Source organism: Chiloscyllium plagiosum, unplaced genomic scaffold, assembly GCF_037043375.1.
Source record: "Chiloscyllium plagiosum isolate Xiang-an unplaced genomic scaffold, Cpla_swu_hap1 HiC_scaffold_44, whole genome shotgun sequence".
NCBI classification, from domain to species: Eukaryota; Metazoa; Chordata; class Chondrichthyes; order Orectolobiformes; family Hemiscylliidae; genus Chiloscyllium; species Chiloscyllium plagiosum.
The window spans coordinates 50,411,865-50,434,059 of NW_028270182.1; positions in this window are offsets into that span (position 1 = coordinate 50,411,865).

Consider the following 22,195-nt stretch of genomic DNA (forward strand, 5'->3'; position numbering starts at 1 on the left):
GAAGGATGGCAGGATACCTCAGAGGAGACCGCTCACCCACACGTTAGGATGGATAGAAGTGTCCTGAGGGGGATGGATCGCCCACACATTCGGAGTGACGGCAGGGTTCCAGAGAGGTAGCAAATCACCCACAAATTGTGGAGAATGACAGTGACCCTGACAGGGGCAGAACTCCCACACATTGGGAATGATGGCAGGTTCCCTGAGAGGGGGCGGCTCACCTACACTTTGAGAGGGATGGCAATGACCCAGACATTGGGAATGATGGCAGTGTTAATGAGAGGGGGCAGATCACGCACACATAGGGAACGATGGCAGGATCCATGAGGGGAGACAAATCACCCACACATTGGGAAGTGTGGCAGGGTCCCAGAGAGGGACAGATCACCACACATTGGGAAGGATGGCAAGGTCCCTGGGAGTGGGCAGATCTCCCACACATTGGGGAGGATGGCAGGGTATCTGAGAGGGGGCAGATCACCCACGCATTGGGAAGTGTGGCAGGGTCCCTGAGAGGGACAGATCACCCACACGTTGGCAAGGATAGCAGGGACCCTGAGAGGGGGCAGAGCCCCTACACTTTGGGAAGGATGGCAGATTCCCTGAGTGGGGGCAGCTCACCAACACATTGCGAAGGTTGGCAGTGACCCTGAGACGTGCTGAACACGCAGACATTGGGATTGACGGCAGGATCCCTAAGAGGAGACAGACCACCTAAACATTGGGAAGGATGGCAGGATCCCTGAGCGGGGAAAGATTACCCATACATTGGGAAGGATGGCAGGATACCTCAGAGGAGACAGCTCACCCACACTTTGGGAAGGATGGAAATTTCCTGAGAGCGACAGATCTCCCACACATTCGGAGTGATGGAAGGGTTTCCGAGAGGTGGCAGATCACCCACACATTGAGAAGGATTTCAGGTTCGTTGAGACGGGGCAGCTCACCCACACATTGAGAAGGATGGCAGTGACCATGACAGGGGCAGAACACCCACACATTGGGAACGATGGCAGTGTTCCTGAGAGGGGACAGATCACGAACACTTAGGGTAGGATGGCAAGATCCATGAAAGCAGACAGCTCACCCACACATAGGGAAGAATGGCAGGGGCCCTGAGAGGAGACAGATCACCCACACATTGGGATGGATGGCACGATCCTTGAGTGGAGACAGATCACCCACCCATTGGGAAGGATGGCAGGATCCCAGAGAGGGACAGATCACCAACACATTGGGAAGAATGGCAGGGTGTCTGAGAGGAGACAGATCACCCACAAATTGGGAAGGATGGCAGGATCCCTGAATGGAGACAGATCACCCACACATTGGGAAGGATGGCACGATCCCTGAGTGGAGACAGATCACCCACACATTGGGAAGGATGGCAGGATCCCAGAGAGGGACAGATCACCGACACATTGGGAAGGATGGCAGTGTCCTGAGAGGGGACAGAACAGCTGTACATTGAGAAGGATGGCAGGATACCTCAGAGGAGACCGCTCACCCACACATTAGGATGGATGGAAGTGTCCTGTGAGGGATGGATCGCCGACACATTCAAAGTGTTGGCAGGGTTCCCGAGATTTGGAAAATCACCCACATATTGGGGAGGATGACAGTGACCCTAACAGGGGTAGGACACGCACACATTCGGAATGATGGAAGGGTTCCCGAGAGGTGGCAGATCACCCACACATTGGGAAGAATGGCAGGGTCCCTGAGAGGGACAGATCACCCACACATTGCGAAGGATGGCAGCGTATCTGAGAGGGGGAGGATCACCCACACATTGGGAACGATGGCCGGGTATCTGAGAGGTGGCAGATCACCACACATTGGGAATTGTGGCAGGGTCCTGAGAGGGGACAGATCACCCACACATTGGGAAGGATGGCAGGGTCCCTGAGAGGTGGCAGATGACCCACACATTTGCAAGGATGGCCGGGTATCTGTGAGGGGGCAAATCGCCATCACATTGGGAAAGATAGCAGCGTCCCTGGTGTGGACAGATCACCCGCACATTGGCAAGGATGGCAGGGACTCTGAGAGTGGGCAGATCACCTACACATTGAGAAGTATGACAGGGTCCCTGAGAGGGGGCAGCTCACCCACACATTTCGAAGGATTGCAGTGTCCCTGAGAGGGGCAGAACACGCAGACATTGGGATTGACGGCAGGATCCCTGAGAGGAGAGAGACCACCTAAACATTGCGAAGGGTGGCAGGATCCCTGAGCGGAGAAAGATCACCCATACATTGGGAAAGATGGCAGGATCCGTGGGAGGAGTCAGCTCACACACACATTGGGAAGGATGGCAGTATCCCTGAGAGGGACACATCACGCACACATTGTCAAGGATGGCAGGGTCCATGAGAGGGACAAATCACCCACACATTAGGAAAGATGGCAGGGTCCCTGAGAGGTGGCAGAAAACCCACACTTTGGGAAGGATGGAAGGTTCTCTGAGAATGGGCAGCTCACCCACACATTTGGAAGGATGGCAGGATCCGTGAGAGGGGACAGATCACCCACTCATTGGGAGGGATGGTTGGATCCCTGAGAGGAGACAGATCACCCACACATTGGGAAAAATGTCTGGGTCCCTGAGAGGGGGAATATCAACCCCACATTTGGAAGGATCGCAGCGTCTCTGAGAGGTGGCAAATTGTGCACTCAATGTGAAGTATGGCAAGGATTCTAGAGAGGGGGCAGATCGCTCACACAATGGGAAGGATGGCAGTGTCCCTGAGAGGGGGCAGATCACTCACAGGTTGGGAAGGATGGCAGGAGCCCTGAGAGGGGACAGATCACCCACACATTGGGAAAGATGGCAGGATCTGTGGGAGGAGGCAGATCACCCACATATTGGGAATGATAGCAGTATCTCTGAGAGGAGACAGATCACCCACACATTTGGAAGGATGGCAGTGTCCCTGAGACGGGGCAGATCACTCACACGTTGGGAAGGATGGAACGATCCCTGAGAGGGGACAGATTACCCACACATTGGGAAGGATGGCAGGGTCTCTTCGAGAGGGACAAATCACCAAGAGGTTGAGAAGGATGGCAGTATCCCTGAGCGGGTGCAGATCACTCACAGGTTGGGAAGGATGGCAGGGTCCCTGAGCGCGGGCAGATCACCCACACATTGGGAAGGATGGCAGGTTCCCTGAAAGGGGTCAGCTCACCCACTCATTGAGTAGGGTGTTCGTGACACTGATAGGGGCTGAGCACCCACACATTGGGAATGATGGCAGTGTCCCTGAGCGGGGACCGATCACCCACACATCCACCTGGACCCAATATACCGGCCACTGCAGCGGACAGTTGGAACTGACAACCGGAAGCGTCAGGTACAAATCACTATAAATGCCGTAGGAAAGATGACAGAAGCGTTTCACAGGAGGCTCCCAAGCACTGAGGATGTCACCTAGACAGGGGACGAAACGTCTGCAACACAAATTCCCAGCTCGGCGAACAGAACCACAACAACGAGCACCCGAGCTACAAATCTTCTCCCAAACTTTGAAGATCACACATATTCACCACTGTTGAATTAGCAACTAAACCAGAAAGAGAATGATCGGGGTTGAAGATTTTGTTAATCAGCAAATTCTTCTTGATATTTTATAACTTTAATGTCCCTACATGCTTGTCATACTCGATTTGGAGAAAATTAACTTCAACTAGAAGTTGTTTATGCTCACAAAATTAAAAATGATACTTCAAAAGAAAATCTGGAATTAAAGGGTTGGTGTCTGGAAAAGTGTCCAGAAAGATGTTAAGCAGCCGTAAAAACTCAAGTAATTCGTGGATGGTCTTGGAAGAAGGAAATCTTCTGCCCACAACTCGTGTGGCATATGTGACTACAGTATCAACTCATCGACCGCCAGTTCGAACGTGCCACAGCAAGGAACCGTCATGACCTCCTCATGAGACAGACACATGCTGCAACCGACAGGGTACCCTTCGTTGTTCAGTATTTCCCAGGAGCTGAAATATTACGCCATGTTCTTCGTGACCTGCAACACATCAATGAGGATGAGCACCTCATCAAGAACTTTCCCACACCTCCACTACTTGCCTTTAAACAACCGCCAGATTGTTGTTTGTAGCATGCTGCCCAGCTCTTAGGACAACTCCGTACAACCCTGTCACGGTGAACGCTGCAAGACGTGTCAGAGTGTGGACGTAGATACCACCATTACGCGTGGGGACACCTCCCACCTTGTACATGGAAGGTACTCATGTGACTCAGCCAACGTTGTATATCTTATACGTTGCAGGCAAGGATGCCTGGAGGCATGGTACATGGGGGAAGCCGAGCAAAGACTACAACAACGGAATAATGGGCACCGCACAACAACCAGAAGACAAGAGGGTTCCGTCCCAGTTGGGGAACACTTGAGTGGTCCAGGACATTCAGCCTCGGTCTTTCGGGTGACCATCCTTCAAGTTGGACTTCGGGACAGGCAGCAGAGAAATGTGGCCAAGCAGAGGCTGATAGCTAAGTTAGGTACACATAGGGAGGGCCTCAACCAGGACCTTGGGTTCGTGTCACATTACAGGTGACCACCATTGCACTATACACACACACATACTCCTACACACACACACACTCTCTCACACACAGGCACTCTTATACACATACACACGGATACACATATGTGCACACAGACAGCCACACACACCCTTATAGACACACACTCCCACACTCACACATGCACCCCCTCACAGATTTAAGACACTCTGCACTCACTACACACACATACAGTTTCTCATACTCACAAGGCTCAACCCAGACAGTCAAAGACCCGCATTCACACATATTTTGTGGGGTGAATCTGTACTTGGAGGGTCACAACGTACTTTGCTCAAAAATATGCATGCATTCATGTAGAACTCTGAGCTCAGAAACTGCATGAATTTATGTAAAAATCTGATATCTCACTTTTTGGATGAGAATCAATCTAAACATTATGGCACAGACAGAGACCACAGGGGGCCGACACCTTCAACATATTGTCTAGCTATCACCATTGTTAACAGCTCAACCGAGAATGCAACTTTAAAAAAAGTTTTATGATTTACATATGAAAGAAGTGAAATTATCACTGCATTAAGATGAAAGGCTTAACATACAATCAACTTTTCAATGTATAATTTCAGTTACATCGCACTGTAATTTTTTCCTGTAAATTCTGTGGGTTAGGATTGAGCCCTTCACTATCACCTGATGAAGGAGTGTCACTCCGAAAACTAATGTGCTTCCAATTAATCCTGGTGGACTATTACCTAGTGTTCTGTGATTTTTAACAGTATCATGGCAGCATGGTTAGCATGCACACCATATGTACCAAGCAATGACCATCTCTTGCAATCTTTTTTATATTAATTGGTATTATCATCACTGATTCCCTCAAGATTAACACGATGTCGTGAACCTCGACCTGAAACTGAACCGGATCAACTTTCCAACATTATGTCAACAAAAGCAGGTCAGAGGCTGAAAATTCTTCACTAAATAACTCACTTCCTGTCTCCCCAGTACACGCCCAAGAAACATAACACGAGATAGGATGTAGCAACCTGTTTGATCAGCACCCCATTCACCAACCTACACATACATTCCCTTCACCAATAAAAAGGAAAGCTATGTGCACTATATGATGCAATGCTGCAACTCACTAAACTCCTTCAACAGCATCTTCAAAGCCTGCGACCTCTGCCACATAAAATGACACCGGCAATTAGATAACATAGAACATAGCACAATACAGCACAGAATAAGCCTTTCGGCCCACGATGTTGTGCAGAACATTTTTCCGAGCTTAAGCACCCATCCATGTACCTATCCAATTGCCGCTTAAAGGTCACCAATGATTCTGACTCTGTCATTCCCACAGGCAGCGCATTCCATGCCCCCACTACTCTCTGGATAAAGAACCTACCCCTGACATGCCCACATACCTTCCACCCATCACCTTAAATTTATGTCCCCTTGTGACACTCTGTTGTACCCGGGGGAAAAGTCTCTGAATGTCTACTCTATCTATTCCCCTGATCATCTTATAAACCTCGATCAAGTCACCCCTCATCCTTCGCCGTTCCAATGAGAAAAGGCCTAGCACTCTCAACCTATCCTCATACGACCTATTCTCCATTCCAGGCAACATCCTGGTAAATCTCCACTGCATCCTCTCCAAAGATTCCACATCTTTCCTAAAATGAGGCGACCAGAACTGCACACAGTACTCCAAATGTGGTCTAACCAAAGTCCTGTACAGTTGTAACATCACTTCACGACTCTTGAATTCAATCCCTCTGTTAATGAACGCTAATACACCAAACGCCTTCTTACAAGCTCTATCCACCTGAGTGGCAACTTTCAAAGATCTATGAACATAGACCCCAAGAAACCTCTGCTCCTCCACCTTACTAAGAACCCTACTGTTCACCCTGTATTCCGCATTCTTATTTGTCTTTCCTAACTGGAAAACCTCACACAGGGTTGAGCTCCATCTGCCACTCCTCAGCCCAGCTTTGCATCATATCTAAGTCCCTTTGCAGCCGACAACAGCCCTCCTCACTATCCACAACTCCACCAATCTTCGTATCGTCTGCAAATTTACTGACCTACCCTTCGACTCCCTCTTCCAAGTCATTAATAAAAATTACAAACGGTAGAGAACCCAGAACTGATCCCTGCGGAACTCCACTTGTAACTGGGCTCCAGGCTGAATATTTACCATCTACCATCACTCTGACTTCGACCGGTTAGCCAGTTCTCAATCCAACTGGCCATATTTCCCCCGATCCCATGCCTCCTGACTTTCCGCATAAGCCTACCATGGGGAACCTTATCAAATACCTCACTAAAATCCATGTACACTACATCCACTGCTCTACCCTCATCCACATGCTTGTTCGCCTCCTCAAAGAATTCAATAAGACTTGTAAGGCAAGACCTACCTCTCACAAATCCGTGCTGGCCGTCCAGAAGCAAGCAGTGTCTTTCCAGGGTACTCATAAATCCTATCCCTCAGTACACTTTCCATTACTTTGCCTACCACCGAAGTAAGACTAACTGGCCTGTAATTCTCGGGGTTATCCCTATTCCCTTTTTTGAACAGGGGCACAACATTCGCCACTCTCCAGTCCCCTGGCACCACCCCATTGACAGTGAAGACGAAAAGATCATTGCCAACGGTTCTGCAATTTCTTCTCTTACTTCCCACATAATCCTAGGATATATCTCGTCAGGCCCGGGGGACTTGACTATCCTCAAGTTTTTCAAAATGCCAAACACATTTTCGTTCCTAACAAGTATCTCCTCTAGCTTACCAATCTGTTTCATACTCTCCTCTTCAACAATACGGTCCCTCTCATTTGTAAATACTGAAGAAAAGTACTCATCCAAGACGTCTCCTATCTCTTCCAACTCAATACAGTCTCCCACTACTGTCCCCTCGTTCTCGTCATTCTCATGTTTCTCACATCCGCATAAAAGGCCTTGGGGTTATCCGAGATCCTACCCGCCAAAGATTTTACATGCCCTCTCTTAGCTCTCCTAATCCCTTTCTTCAGCTCCCTTCTGGCTATCCTGTATCCCTCCAACGCTCTGTCTGAACCTTGTTTCCTCAACCTTATGTAAGCGTCCTTCTTCCTCCTTAAAAGACATTCAACCTCCCTCGTCAACCAAGGTTCCCTCACACGACCATCTCTTTCCTGCCTGACAGGTACATACATATCAAGGACATGGGGTATCTGTTCCTTGAAAAAGTTCCACATTTCAACGATATCCTTCCCTGGCAGCTCGTGCTCCCAATTTATGGTCCTCAGATCCTGTCTTGCAGCATCGTATTTACCCTTCCCCCAATTGTAAAAACTGCCCTGTTGCACGCACCTATCTCTCTCCATAACCAAGGTGAAAGTCAAAAAATTGTGGTCACCATCACCAAAATGCTCACCCACTAACAAGCCCACTTGTCCCGGTTCGTTACCAAGTACCAAATCCAATATGGCCTCCCCTCTGGTCGGACAATCGACATACTGAGTTAGAAAAGCTTCCTGGACACACTGCACTACCACCGCCCCATCCAATCTACTTGATCTAAAGAGTTTCCAATCAATATTTGGGAAATTGAAATCGCCCATGACTACTACCCAGTGGCTTCTGCATCTTTCTAAAATCTGTTTCCCAATCTGTTTCTCCACATCTCTGCTGCTATTGGGGGCCTATAGTAAACACCCAACAAGGTGACTCCTCCTTTCCTATTTCTGACTTCAGCCCATACTACCTCCAAAGGCAGATCCCCCTCGAACTGCCTTTCTGCAACCGTTATACCAATTCTAATTAGCAACGCCACCCCCTCCTTTTTTACCACCCTTCCTAATCTTACTGAAACATCTGTAACCAGGAAGCTCCAACAACCATTCCTATCCCTCTTCTATCCACGTTTCCGTGATGGCCACACCGTAGTCCCAATTACCGATCCACGCCTTAAGTTCACCCACCTTATTACTGATACTCCTTGCGTTGAAGTATACACACTTGAGCCTATCTCTCTGTCCGCAAGTATTCCCTGTCAGTTCTACCTTCTCCACAGTCTTCCTTTGTTCTTGGACATCCTGAAAAACAGCTAACCTACTTGCTGGACTACAAGTCCGGATCCCATCCCGCTGCCAAATTAGTTTAAAACCCCCACCCCGCCGAAGAGTGCTCGCAAACCTACCTCCCAGGATATTGGTGCCCTTCTGGTTCAGGTGCAACCCGTCCTGCTTGTACAGGTCCCAACTTCCCCAGAATGCAGTCCAATTGTCTAAATACCTGAAGCCCTCCCTCCTACACCATCCTTGCAGCCAAGTGTTCAAATGCAACCTCTCCCTATTACTTTCCTCACTGACATATGGCACCGGCAACAACCCAGAGATGATGACTCTGTCCGTCCTAGCTTTTAGCTTCCAGCCGAACTCCCTGGGCTCCTGAATGACCTCTCCACCCCTCTTCCTACTTATGTCGTGAGTGCCAACGTGCACCACGACTTCTGGCTGCACACCCTCCCCCTTAAGGGTTCTGAAGACACGGTCTGAGACGTCTCGGACCCTGGCACCCGGGAGGCAACAAACCATCCGAGAGTCTCGCCCATGTCCACAGAACCGCCTGTCTGTCCCTCTAACTATAGAGCCTCCTATCACTAGCGCTCTCCACCTCTCCCCGTTTCCCTTCTGGGCCTCAGAGCCGGACCTCATGCCAGAGACCCGCTCACTGCAGGTCACCCCTGCTCGGCCGTCACCCCCGAAACAGTATTCAAAGCAGTATACTTATTGTTGAGGGGAACGACCACAGGGGATCCCTGCACTGCCTGCTTCCTCCCCTTCCAACCTCTAACTGTTACCCAGCTACTTCTGTTTTCTGGCATAATTATGTCCCTGTAGCTTCTATCTATCACCCTCTCAGCTTCTCGAATAGTCCTTAGTTCATCCAACTCCAGCTTCAGTTCCCTAACGCCGTCTGTGAGGAGCTGGAGCTGGCTGCACTTCCTGCATGTGAAGTTGGCAGGAGCATCAGCGGTCACCCATACCTCAAACATCCCGCAGGAGGAACATTCCACTGCCTGCGCTGCCAAAACTCTACACTTAGTCTCCAAAACAAGAACACTAAGTAGCATACTGTTCAGCCGACTGAGACTTTTTTTTTTGTAAGTTAGAAGAGGAGGGAGGGTGGGAGACACTACACGTGTAGCGTCTCTGGTTCCTTCTCCACTCAAACTTCTTGCCTTTTCAGAAGCCTCTGTTGACGACTTCCGGGTTCCAGCTCCTAGTTGAAAAAAAAACACAGACTGCGAAAAGAAAAAGTTAATTTAAACATGGTAATACCATTACCTGTAAGTTCCTCTCCAAGCCACATGCCGTCCTGACTTAGGAATATATCGTTCCTTCACTGCTATAGGATCACAATTCCAGGTACTCCTTTCCGATCAGCATTGTGATTGTACCTGTAGCAGTTAACTGCAGATGTTTGAGGAAATGGTTCGCTGTCAACTTCCCAAGTGCAATGAAGAAGGGACAAGAACACTGGCCTTGCCAGCAGTGCTGACATCCATTGAAAAAGAAAAAGTCTAAAAGCCTGACCCGTGTGTTCGGACAACAGTTTTGCATCAATCTGCTACAGAACCCTAAGCTCCAAACCCAGCAGCACGTGAGGGTTGATATGTTTATGTTTATCCAGCAGACTGCAGTGGCTCAAGGCAGCTCACCACCGTGACCATCTCGAGAACGAGGGAAAGGTAACAAATTGCAGCATTACCGGAAACATCCAAATTCAAAGAAAGAACTTAAAAATCTGAAACAAAAAAAAATCAAAATTGACTTCATTCTCCTCAATCCACAACAGTGATAAGGGGAAACATGATGTGAATACCTAGATTCTGGACAACAGCCCCACTGCAATGAGAAAAGACAACGGTTTTCCTCCCTTCTCTGGGAAGGATTACTGGAAGGATCTGCACATTCGAGCATCACATTTTTGAGCAGCTATTCAGCTTAACTTCACTGCATAGGTCAGCTCCTCCCTTTTTCTGGGGCTCCAACCAGGCCAGCTCTGTTTTGGGCTTTTCCTTCAAGGCTTGTCCTCGCAATTTGAGGAGTGACACCTGGTGCTGTGCACGCAGCTCCTCCTCCTCCATGTACTGTTGCACCATCTCCATGGTGAATGTACAGAAATTGTCTTTTCCCCCGAGAAGGGCATGCTCAAACAATACGGGACAGTGAAATACAGGAAGACAAACAGTACAGAGTGAAGTGATCTGCTTAGCCTGACTCAAGTAAAAATTGCTCTGTAATCCACGAAAACACTGGACTGAGTGCAGACAACAGCAACACTTAAAAATAGTTGGCGTATAATCAGACATGCTAATCATGCTGCATCACAAGTGATCCCATCAAACCAACCCAATATTTATCAGGATGAGTAAATGTTGGCTGTGTCATTTCATCATCTGTGAAACACATTAAGACTGGCGAAGCCCCTCATACTGATAATTTTCTGGTCAGGACTCCATTCACTAATTTGCTGCCAGGTTCTGATAAATAACCAAAAATACAACAGGAGTTGCACTTGCAGAGCATAAGGGTGCCATGGTTACATCAACATCAGAACACGAGGAGGCTATTTAGTTTCTTGAGCCTATTCCACCATTCTCCCAAACCATGGTAATCTTCATCATCATGACAAATCCCTGTCTTTGTCCCATACTCCTTCAGCATTTTCATTCAAAATCTACCAATCTCAGATTTAAAATTTGCAAATGATTTCCAATCAATCGCTGTTTGTGGAACTTTATCAAACTTTATCCATTTCTGTATAAAAAGTGTTCCTCGATATCACACCTCAATGTTCTGTCTCTAACACTTTATCTGTTTAATCTTTCTTCTTAAATTAAGCTTGGAATCCAAGTATCACTTCAGTAAATCTATACTGCGCTTCCACTCAGAGTGATACACTTAATAAGCCATGGTTCCCAGCCCTGACAGCTTGGTCTAACTAAGTTCTGAATTGCTGAAGCATGACTTCTAATCCTTTGTTTTCTAGTCTTCCGTAGAGATCAATATCAACATTCCAATGGCCCCTTGCTCACATTTCTGAACCTGTTTGTGACATTTTCATGGACTATACAGCTGGATCAATCCCACCAAGTTTCTTTGGAGTCCAAACTCAATCAGTTTTCACAATCAAGAAACATTTTAATTTGATCAAACCTCTCATTTGCCTTCACAGACTCATCTGTCGTTGTTTCTTCATTTACTGAATTTATCAAGATTGCTTTCTAATGCTATGATTCCATTTATGTATCCTTGAAATCACTTTAATCTGCAGAGTGGCCCCGAATTTTGAATGTGGCTTTCCTTTCATTATGAATAGTGAATAATTAGGGCTCCAACATTGATCCGTGTAGGATATCACGAACCATATCATTCCAATTAGAAGATCTCTTACTATCTGCACAAATGTCTCTTGTTCAAATCAAATTCCTCTGCAAACGCCCCTTGTTTTTTGCATCTTATTACCACCTTTAATGGACAGTAGAAAGGCGTAAATTCAGGGACATTCTTCGCAGTCAAATTGAGCTTGTGTTTACCTGACTGGGTGAGCAAGGAATCCCAGTAAATATTAATCTTTGTCTTCACGATATGGGATCTCGATCACAAAGATTAACAATGTGAAACATTTATTCTTCTTCAATATTTATAAACTCTGGGCGCATTGTTACCGAGTGGTACTCGATTTTTTTTTCAAAAATACAGGCTCCGCCCAACTGTTATCTCACACTCGTTACACCATATGGTCCTCGTCCTCCCCATCTGAATCTCATGGCAAGATACCCCGAACATGGAGAGGAGCAACTATTCCAAGCACTGACATCCCACTATTTGGCACCACCACTCACCCTAATCCATAGGAGACGCCCATTGGTCCCGCATTATGTCCTCATCTGAATCATCCTGCTGGCTGCGTTTCTTCCCCATATTAAATCGGTGATGGCTCTCTAATGGCAGAAGGGAACGGAAGGATTTCTCTTCAATCGCATCTTTAGTCATTGACTCGTAAATCTTATGGGAGTACTCAGTGGCAACAGAACCAGAGTCTGGAGAGACAATAAATGATTTACATTGTTCCTTGTTATTTTCGGTTGCTCACTGAAAGGTTTAGAACGTGAACTTGAAGTTATGGGCTGGGCTAGGATCCTTGGATTAATTATCTGCTCAAGGAGCAGAGTTGGGTTCCAATTATTGATTCAACACAACTTTGATATTGAATCACACATTGTTTAAGTTTCCTTATGCACAACCACAAATCCAGGGGAAACACAAGGAAGTTGGATTGAATAGCTTAAGCACTTGACTGAATAAAGGAATCTTGAAATAAATCAGTGCAAGACATGTGCCTATTTGACCCACATATTCTTTGGGTAGGGAGGGAGTGCTAATGTAGCAATAGATTTGATTGATTCAAATCATCTAACTGAGGATACACATTTCCCCGTTTAAGTCATGAGATCAGTGGAAGGACAAAACATCATTTCTGGTTAAAGAATTCACCTTTCTCACCAGGTAATGAAGGCACACTGTCTCTGTGGATCGAGTCGTTGGCCACTGTTTGAACCACCTCCTCAATAGAGCTATTTCCCTTTGTGTGGCCAGAGGTTCTGCTTTTCTGCAAGAATGGTAAGGGTGAGCTGCCTTGTTTACTGCTGCCGCTGCTGCTACTATCGATGCGCCACAGAACAACACAGTTGCATAGTTTCAGGACACAAAAACAGGTTCTCAGTATTTGTGATTTACACAGGCCTCCTTCACAACCTCAACCCATCAACATAGTTTTCTTTGATTTCTTGTATTCCAAGCTCCTCCTTGAATTCATCTGTTATTTGCTTCAATTATTCCTGATTAGGTAAGTTCTACAGTCAAACCCCTTTCTGGGTAAAGACTTTGTCGCCCTCTGCAAATTCTCTGTTGGATTTAATAGTGACTACAATTATATCTCCAGCTCCAGTGAGTAGTGTCATTCACAAGCAGAAACATCTTTTCGATGTCTACCCGATCAAACCCCTACATAACTGGACCATGTCACTCTTTTTCAACGAGACAAGACAGTCCAATCTTACTTGATGAATTCATATTCAGTTTTGACATAATTCCAGTAACTATTCTTTATCTTCCCTGCTGCCTGTACACCCATATTACGATATGAAGATCAGAACTGTTTGCAGTGCACCAAGGGTGATCTGTCAATGATTCTTCACATATCTAACACATTTCATTCTGTCGCCCCAGAAATAAACCCATGATCTACTTTTCTATCTAACCTAACAAACAGGTGACATTTCCTGCTAGTGATTCATTCCTATCTCCAGATCCCTCTGTCCTGTTTAAGGACATATTTCCAAAGAGGAAGAGGTCTCTTTATTATTTTGACCACAGTGTACTACCTCACACATTGGTGGAGGTTAATCTTCTACAGCTTTGACTGCAATATTCCCTTAACCAAATCTTCCCAACAGTAAGTCTTGAGGAAGTGTTTCTGCCCGATTCTCCTACTCCTCGGATGCTGCCTGGTCTGCTGCGCCTTCCCAGCACTACACTTCTCAACTCTGGTCTCCAGCATCCGGAGTACTCACTTTCTCTTTCCCATCAGAAAGTCTTCCTAAAAACAAAACTCCAAAATATTAATGTACTTAATCTCGTCAAGTATTTCTTATTTGAAAAGCATTAACTCTCCAGTTCAGTTTTGAAAAAAAAACATCCTCCGCCACAGTTATTAAAATGTCACAAGCTGAACTACAACCACTATTTGCATTCATATGCATTGGAGCCACAGAATGAGAAATGGTATTGTTGAGATCTATAAAATGGTCAAGGGATTGGCCAAGTTGATGCAGAGAAGATAATTCAATGTGAAGTGAGGAGTCGTAAGTTTACAATAAAGGGGAAGTTGGGGGAATTCCTTCTCTTAAAGGATGGTGAATGTGGGGAATTCATTACCTCAGAACAATATGGATTCTGGGACAGAAAGTAAATTTAAATAGGAGACACACAGATTTTTAATTAGTAATGGTTTGAAGAGTTAAGGAGAGCTGGCAGCAAAGTGGCGTTCAGGCCAAGATGAGATTAGCCATGATTGTATCAAATGGCAGAGCAGCTACACGGGGCTGGATTACTAATCCTGCTCCTAATTCTGATGCTCTTATGTTCTTATTTCAAAAGGAAGACGTAAGAGGAATGGAATAATACAAGGTGTTTAATGGGCATAGTATTGAAAAAACTATGGTGAGAGGCTGTTTGATTTGGTGACGTGAGCCACAACATCTCTACAGTAATGTCAGTATACCAGCTGGGCCCAGCACAGAGAAAAGACCATGATGTCTCCTTTACAGCATCTTTCTCCACCTATCCAGTTCTTGCTTCTACTCTATTCCCCCCTCCCTAGTTTTAAGCCTGAAGCTCCTTCACCAAACACCTTGCAGCCTCTTTCTCCAAACCCACCATCACCGAATCCCCTACCATCAACATTCTGGGGATTTACAATTGACTAGAAATTGAAGCGTACTAGCCATATAACTACAGTTAGTAAACCACCCCCAGAATCTCTGAAGCCTGTCCACCACCTACAAAAAACTACTCAGGAGTGCAATGCAATATTCGCTACTTGGCTAGGTTTGGGTGCACCTCCAAGATCACTCAAGAAGTTTGACAGCATCAGGAAAAAGGCAGACTGCTTGCACCACATTCACTCTCCCCTCCACTGATGCCTAGAGCACCACTGTGTGCTATCTACAAGATACATTACATAAATTCATAACACTTCAATGGCATCTTCCAAACCTATGACCAATACGAACTAAAAGGAAAAGGGAAGCAGATTCATGGAAACTCCACCTCCTGCAGGTTCCCTTCCAAGCCACTACCATCTGGAGTTGAAAATCATTCGGCAGTCCTGAAGTGTCACTGAGCCAAAATTATGGAATTCCCTCCCAACAGCACGACCAATAGGCCTACAACTCACACGGACTGCAGTGATTGAAAAAAGGAGCTCACAACCACCTTCTCAAGGGCATTAGAATGAGGCAATAAATGTTCTCACAGCCAGTGACACCCACATTCCATAAATTAATTAATTCCTTAACACCTCCTCCTTCCTTCCACAATACCCCCACCCATAGACAGCTGCGCTGCGCAAACACAAGGCCTTGAGCAGTATGTGGTAATCTACAAAGAGGCCTCAAGCTACATTCAGGAATCTCTTGAGGCCCTGAGCCATGCTCAGAAAGGGGTGGTCCTGAACGAACAATAATCCCCAGCGACTCTCACACCGTAGTCAACAGTGAAACTATCAGCTGCCAACTTTTTCACAAAGCGATTGGTTGGGACACCTGAATGAACGGCCATGAGAAGTGGTAGATTGAAGTACAGTTACAACATTTAAAAGACATTTGGAGAGAAACATGAATAGGAAAGGTAGAGGGATGTGGGTCAAATGCAGGCAAAGTGCACTAGCATAATTTGGAAAATATGGTTGGGATGGAAAAGTTGGACTGAAGGATTCGTTTCCATGCAGTATGATTATATTTTTCTATTCTTTTCAGCCACAGTGGCATTTTGCAATTTCTTAAACTATGGTGTAATTGAACAGGTCAATGGAAGCTTTTGACACCAGGACCACAGTACTCTATAGGTAAGGTGTTGAGTCGGAGCTGCAATTTAGTGGGTATTTAATATACAAAATAAAGAAGAAGTATACAACGAAATTACTGCAGATGTTGGAATCTGTACTGGAAATAACAAATGTTGGAGCTAACAGCAGGCCAGGCAGCAGCCATGGAGAGAAAGCAAACTCACGGTGAGTCTCGATGACTCGATCAGAGCTCTGATGAAGAGTCATCTGGACTTAGAATGTTAGCTTCCTCTCTCCATCATTTTTTTTAAAAAGAAGTTCATGGGATGAGGGTGTCATTGGATCGGCAGAATTCATTACTCATCCCTAATTGCCCAATGGGCAGCTAAGAGTCAAGCTCATTGCTATGTGTCTGGAATCACATGTAGGACAAACAAGCTAAGGATGGTAGCTTCTTACCTCAAGCATGTTAGTGAACCAGATGGTTTTCCGGAACTTGACAAAGGATTTGTGGTCATGAGATTCTTAATTCCAGATATTCACTGAATTCAAATTCTGCCATTTCCTGTGGCACGATTCAAACCTGGTTCTCCAGAATGCTACCAGGATCTTTGGATAAACAGTCTAGCAGTAATACCACTCAGCCATCGGCTCCCTCCTGCGATCTGCAGTATTTGTTGTATTCAGTTCTCAAGAAATATGTTATGCATTAATTTTGTACTCTGAAATAGCATTCATAGTGAACACAAAAAGCCTATCTCGAGTCATGATGTTTGAGTCTGGATGACTCAGACAGGCGGGTTAAGGAAGCGGAGTTATGCATTTTAATATTTGGCTGTTTTTCCGCAGGTCCGGCTGGCGTTGGGCTGCTCTCATTCCTTCTGCGATGAAACAAAGAAAACACAGTCAATACTCCTCACGAAGTCTTTAAATTCAATTTCACCACAGCCATCATAATTTATTTTAATTCAAACATTTTTCAGTGAAAGACATTTCAGCAAGCTCACCACCTCCTGTCTCAGTTTAATGGGAAATGGGATCAATTCTGCAGCGACTACTGTCCCAGTGGAAAAGGCCACTGGTTTAATCCCTTGAACAGACTATCAGTTAATCTGAGTTTTCAATCTTGTTCTTTGACCGATTGCAACAGGTTTTGCACAAGGGGGCATGCAGACAGGACAAACTTCAATTATATTCAACACAAGAAAAGACAACTCCGTATCAATGAGAAAGATTAATTGAGATCAGGCCTCAGGTGAAGATACAAAACAGTCAAGTTTGGAATTTCCAGAGACCATCAAGACTTTCAACTCAATGACTGAAGTTTATCTCATATTGCTTTCCTAATCAACCTACTTAGATGCATTACGACACCTCTGGAGCAGGTAAGACTGATCCAGGCCTTCTGGCTCAAAGTTGAAGACACTACCACAGCATCACAAGAGCACTTTGTTTTCGGCTGAATAACTAGTGGGGTAATTTGCCCACTTATCTTACTAATCAGGAAGATACTGTTACCATACTAAAGGTGAGAAATAAGCAAGGTATTAATGGGAGCAAAAATGTTACAACAGTCTCTCTGACAAGGGACAAAATATATTTCATCTGTTTTTTTTTTGTTTATCCTACGATAGTTTGAAATTTCTAATCCTTCTGGTCTACCAGCATCTTCATTCAACAACGCCCCAGCCTGACCATCACCACCGTCCACACACCGCCCCCAGCCGGACCCTCAACCCCGTCCACGCACTGCCCCCAGCCTGAATCTCACGGCCATCCACACACAGAACCAGCCTGACCCTGGCCGCTACCCACACACCGCCCAGAGCTTGACCCTCACCGGCGTCCACACACCACCACCTGCCTGACCCTCACCACCGTCCACACACCGCCCCCCCGCCTGACCGTCATTCCCGTCCACACACCGCTCCCAGTCTGACTCTTATCGCCATCCACAGACCACCCCAGTCTGATCCTCACCGCCGTCCAACACCACCCCCAGCCTGATCTGAACCACCGTCCACACACCGCCCGCTGTCTGACCCTCAACCTTTCCACATACCGCCCCCAGCATGACGCTCACCGCCGTCCACACACTGTCCCCAACCTGAGCCTCACCGCCATTCAACACCGCACCCAGCCTGACCCTCCCCATTGCAGAAAATGTGGACTACAGATCCGGCAGCATCCAAGGAGCAGGAGAATCAACGTTTCAGGCATGAGCCTGAAGAAGGGTTCATGCCCGAAATGTCGATTCTCCTGCTCCTTGGATGCTGCCTGACATCCTGTTCTTTTCCAGCAACACATTTTCTGCTCTGACCCTTCCGTTGTCCACACTACGTCCCCAGCCTGATCCCCACCACCGTCCACAAGCCTCCCCAGTCTGACACTCATCGCCATCCAACACCGCACCCAGCCTGACCCTCACTGCCGTCCACACACCAGCCCAACGTCTGACCCCCACCATCGTCCAACATCGCCCACAGACTGATTCTCACTGCCGTCCACACACTGCCCCCAGCCTGACCCTCACTGCCATCCACACACTGCCCCCAGCCTGACCCTAACTGCCGTCCACACACCAACCCCAACCTGACCCTCACCCCGTCCACATACCGCCCACAGACTGAATCTCACGGGCATCTACACACCGACCCAGCCTTACCCTGACCGCTGCCCACACACCGCCCCCTGCCTGACCCTCACCGCAGTCCAACACTGACACCAACCTGACCCTCACCGCCATACAACACTGCCCCAGCTGATCCTCACCACTGTCCAACACCGCCCCCAGCCTGATACTCACTGCCATCAACACACCGCCCCCAGCCTGACGCTTACTGCCGTCCACACACTGACCCCAACCTCATCCGCACCCCCATCCACGCACTGCCCCACTCCTGAATCTCACAGCCATCCACACACCGACCCAGCCTGACCCTGACTGCTGCCCACATACCACCCCCAGCCTGACCCTCACTGCCGTCCAACACTGCCACCAAACTGACCCTCACCGGACCCACACACTGCTCCCAGCCTGACACTCACTGCCGTCCAACACCGCCCCCAGCCTGACCCTCACTGCCGTCCACACGTCGACCCCAACCTGACTATCACCGTCGTTCGTCACCGCCCCAGCCTGACCCTGACCGCTGTCACACACCAGCCCCAGCCTGACCCTCACCGCCGTCCAACACTGCCACCAACCTGACTGTCACTGCCATTCAACTCTCCCCCAGCCTGATCCTCATGGCCGACCAACAGCGCCTGCAGCCTGACTCTCACCGCCGTCCACTCACCGACCCCAACCTGACCCTCACCCCCGTCCACATACCGCCCACAGCCTGAATCTCACGGGCATGCACACACCGACCCAGCCTGACTCTGACCAGTGCCCACACACCGTCCCCAGCCTGACCCTCACCGCTGGCCAACACTGACACCAACCTCACCCTCTCCACCGTCCAACACTGCCCCCAGCTTGACCCTCACTGCCGTGCAACACTGCCACCAACCTGACTCTCACCGCCGTTTTGCAGTACCCCCAGCCAGACGTCACCGCCGCTTTCACTCCGTCCCCAGCCTGACCCTCAACAACGGCCACTCACCACCCCAAGCCTGAACCTCACTGCCGTCCACAGAGCGCGCCTTGCCTGACCCTCACCACCGTACACACACTGTCCCCAACCTCACCTTCACCAACGTCCACACTCCGCCCCAGCCAGACCCATCTACACTGTCGAAAACTGCACCCAGACTGACCCCCACCAACGTCCAACATCGCCTACAGACTGACCCTCATTGCCGTCCACACACCGCCAGCAGCCTGATCCCCATTGCCGTCCACACACCTGCCCCAGCCTGACCCTCACCGCCGTTCAACACCGCCCAAAGCCTGACCCTCCCCGCCGACAACAAACTGACCCAGCCTGACCCTGACCGCTGCACACACACAGCCCCCAGACTGATTCCCACCGCCGTCCAACAATGTCATCAACCTGACCCTCACCGCCATTCCACAGCGACCCCATCCTGACCCTCACCATCGTTCAACACCGCCCCAGCCTGACCCTCACCACTGTCCACACACCGCCCCCAGCTGGGCCCTCACCCCCGTCCACACACTGCCTCCATCCTCATCCTCACCACCGTCCACACACCGCCCCCAGTCTGACACTCACCACTGTCCACACACCATCCACAACCTGGCCCCCACCGCTGTCCACTAACCGCCCCAGCCTGACCCTCACCGCCGTCCAACACTGTACCCATCCTGACCATCACTGCCGTCCACACACTGCCCGCAGCCTGACCCTCACAGCCGTCCAACACCGCCCCCAGCCTGACCCACACCACCGTCCAACATCGCCCACAGACAGACACTCACTGCCGTCCACCCACTGCCCTCAGCCTGACCCTCACAGCCGTCCAACTCCATTCCAGCCTGTCCCTCATTGCTGTCCACACATCGTACCCAACCTGATCCTGAACGCCATCCACACACCGCCCACAGCCTGACCTACACTTCTGTCCAAAACCGCCCCCAGACTGACACTTACTGCCGTACACACACCGTCCCCAACCTGACCCTTACAGCCGACCAACACCGCTCCCAGTTTAACCCTCACTGCCGCCAATACACCACACCGAGCCTGACCCTCACCACCATCCACACACCGCCCCCAGCCTGGCCCCCACCGCCGTCCACACCACGCCCCCAGCCGGACCCTTACGGCCATCCACACACAGTCCCCAGGGTGAACCCATGGAATTCCACACACCGCCCAGAGACTGACACTCACTGCCGTGCACATACTACACCCAGTCTGACCCTCTCAGCCGTCCAACACCGGACCCAGCCTGACCCACACCGCTGCCCACACACCGCCCCCAGCCTCACCCTGACCGCTGCCCACACACTGCCCCCAGCCTGACCCTGACCGCTGCCCACACACCCCCCCCAGCCTGACCCTCACCACCGTCCAATACTGCCACCAACCTGACCCTCACCGCCATTCAGCACCGCCCCAGCCTGATCCTCACCGCCGTCCAACACCGCGCCCAGCCTGACCCTCACCACCGTCCACACACTGCCCGCTGTCTGACCCTCACCCCTTCCACACACCGCCCCCAGCATGACCCTCACTGCCGTCGATACACCGTCCCCAACATAAGGCTCACTGCCATTCAGCACCGCACGCAGCCTGACCCTCCCCGTTGTCCACACATCATCCTCAGCCTGACCCTCAACGCCGTCCACGCACCGCCCACTGTCTGACCCTCACCCCTTCCACACACCGCTGCCAGCATGACCCTCACCGCCGCCCACACACCGTCCCCAACCTGGGCCTCACCGCCATTCAACAAGGCACCCACCCTGACCTTACCTGTTATCCACACACCGTCCCCAGCCTGATCCCCACCATGTCCACAAACCTCCCCAGCCAGCTCCTCATCGCCGTCCACCACCGCACCCAGCCTGACCCTCAACATGTCCACACACCGCCCCCAGCCTGACTCCCACCACCGTGCAACATCACCCACAGGCAGACCCTCACTGCTGTCCAGCACCGCCCCCAGCCTGACCTTCACTGCCGTCCACACACCGACCCCAACCTGACCCTCACCCCCGTCCACATAACGTCCTCAGCCTGAATCTCACGGGCATGCACACACCGACCCAGCCTGTCATTGACCACTGCCCACACACCGCCCCCAGCCTAACCCTCACCGCCATCCAACACTGACACCAACCTGACCATCACCGCGGTCCAAAACCGCTCCCAGCCTGACCTTCACTGCCGTGCAACACTGCCACCAACCTGACCCTTCCCGCCGTTCTACACCACCCCCAGACTGACCCTCACCGCTGTTCCGCAGCGCCCCCAGTCGGACCCACATCGCCGCATTCACTCCGCCCCCAGCCATACCCTCACTGCCGTCCACATACCACGCCCTGCTTGACCCTCACCGCCATCCACACACCGTCCCCAACCTGACGCTCACTACCATCCACAC